This window comes from Solanum tuberosum, unplaced genomic scaffold, assembly GCF_000226075.1.
Source record: "Solanum tuberosum cultivar DM 1-3 516 R44 unplaced genomic scaffold, SolTub_3.0 scf00028, whole genome shotgun sequence".
NCBI lineage: Eukaryota > Viridiplantae > Streptophyta > Magnoliopsida > Solanales > Solanaceae > Solanum > Solanum tuberosum.
The window spans coordinates 2601615-2604052 of record NW_006238954.1 but is presented as its reverse complement, the minus strand read 5'-3'; positions in this window follow the sequence as shown (position 1 = coordinate 2604052).

The following is a 2438-nucleotide window of genomic DNA, read 5'->3' as shown; positions in this document are numbered from 1 at the left end:
AAATATACCCCGAACTATCATAAATGGTATTTAAATACCCTTCGTTATATTTTTAGGACACTGATGTTCTTACCGTCCAAATCTTGAGTTGTATATATCTTTTGAACTAACAAAGAGACACGTGTTATAATCTTAACAACCTATCCAAAATTTATTAATTTTTTATCCATAATTTAAAAGCCCACCCAAAAACCCACCCAGATAAGTATAACCCAAAAAAACCCCCAAAAGACCCACACCTAAATAAATCCATTTTCCCTTTCTTCATTGTTCCACCATCCAAACACCCCCACGAAATAGATCAACACAGAAACTCCACCACACCATTGCGACTTCATCTTCTTCGACGGAAGCTCCACAAACAAAACAACCCACACCCATATTATAACCAAAAAAACCTCTAAGTATATATTCTCTTCTCTTATGTAATCGATAAACCTGATGAAGGTAGCACAAAAGTGAGACAATAATCATATGTTTGATTTCGAGAAGGATAGGGGGAAGATGGGAGAAAGGACAGAGAGACTTATCGATTTATTTTGAACTTGTGAGATATTAGTGAGAGGTTTTGATTACTAAATAATCACTGGCTACTAAAAATCGACAACACCCAATTGTTTATAAATTCAAATTCACCAAGGCAAAAAAAAAGGATATAACTTTTGTGATTATAAATCCATTTGAAGTTTGTTGGTTCTGTTCATCGGTGCTACTGGGGCAGCGATGAAGGAGAGACGGATTCAAGATGGTCAATTTTATGGTGGCCGAAGGGTCGCTGCATCACTGATTTCGCCAGAGCGGAGGAGGCTGAGTTAATTAGCAATTAGAAGTGATTTGGTTTGTGGAGTTTCGTCGAAAAAGATGAGTCACGGCGGTGTCTTGAAGTTCCGGTGTGGGGGTGGTAATTGGTTGCAGTTAGTTGATGGAATTATGAAGAAAAGAAAAATGGAGTTTACTTGGGATTGGGTCTTTTGAGGTTTTTTTTCTCGGGTTATAATTATCTGGTGGGTTTTTGGGTGAACTTTTTAATTATGGATAAAAAAATAAAATAAATTTTGTATAGATCGTTAAGATTAAGACACGTGTCTCTCCGTTAAATCAAATGGTATATACAACCCAAAATTTGGACGGTAAGGTCATCAGTGTCCTAAAAGTATAATGAAGGGTATTTAAATATCATTTACGTTAGTTCGGGGGGTATATTTATTCTTTTTCCCCAAAATAAATGAACTAAACAAATAGATGAGGAAACCGTAAGAAAAAACTCTATCTTTCTATAATAACATCAACACAAAAAGATATTTAGTAGGCGTTTGGACATGCGATATTGAAATCACCGTTTTGACATGCGATTTCACACTGATTTCATCTCAATATTCACCAAGAATCATGATTTGAGAATTTCAAGTAATGATTTGAGAATTTCAAATAATGATTTGGGATTTTTCAAATAAAAAAATTGACCGAGAAATTTATATTTTGTAAAAACAACCCCATATATCTACTAACCATTTATTTCATATGTAAATTAAATTTATAATTCATATCATTACTTTTTAAACCATTTACATCTCATATAATGAGTATTCTCACTAACATATAATTTATTATTACTTCAAATCAATTTTTACTTTACCATTTATATTCACCAAATTCATTATTTTTATCAAATTTATTTACCAACCAAATTGACGTAACAATGTTGGTTTGTCTTCTTAATCATATGAACGAGAAATGCAAGTTCAACATGAGAAAATTGTCCGTACTATGTTGTGGGAGGACTATATTAAAGATTAGTACACCAAAACTTATATATGTTTAAATGTTTTTATTGAATTAAAGTTTGATCAATAGATATTGTATTTTTAAAGAATAATTTTGTGAGAGTGTATTTATGGGATTTTTTAAACTTTTGTTTATTTGGTAAGATTGTATAAATAATTGGGACAATTTTAATAGTTTTACAACTTATGGGGTTTTTATATTTATGAGAAAGCATACAACATAAAAAGTCTAAATCGCATCCCCAAACAAAACTTCAACTTCATCTCATGATTTCAAATCATAATTTCATATCGCATGGCCAAACAGGCTATATATATGTATAGCCTTTGTTAATCCAGGAGTCCCAGAATACTGATGAGGTTCAAAATTGTGAGACTCCTGAGAAGGAATAACCTGATCTGATTGAAGATCTGAGTTTGCAGTAGCAACAACTTTCTTAGGTCCGGAACCCTTGGTAAACTTGAAGTTCGATGGATATCCATAAAGTCTGTGGCACTTGTCAATAACATGTCCAGATCTCTTGCAATATTTTCAATATTTGAAAGAATCGTGTATATATATATTTCTTTGAGATTTTTTAAATTGAAGTAGCTCAAAAATTGGGCCAGTTATTAGAGAAGAAAATATGCACATGATCCACTTAAATACGAAAA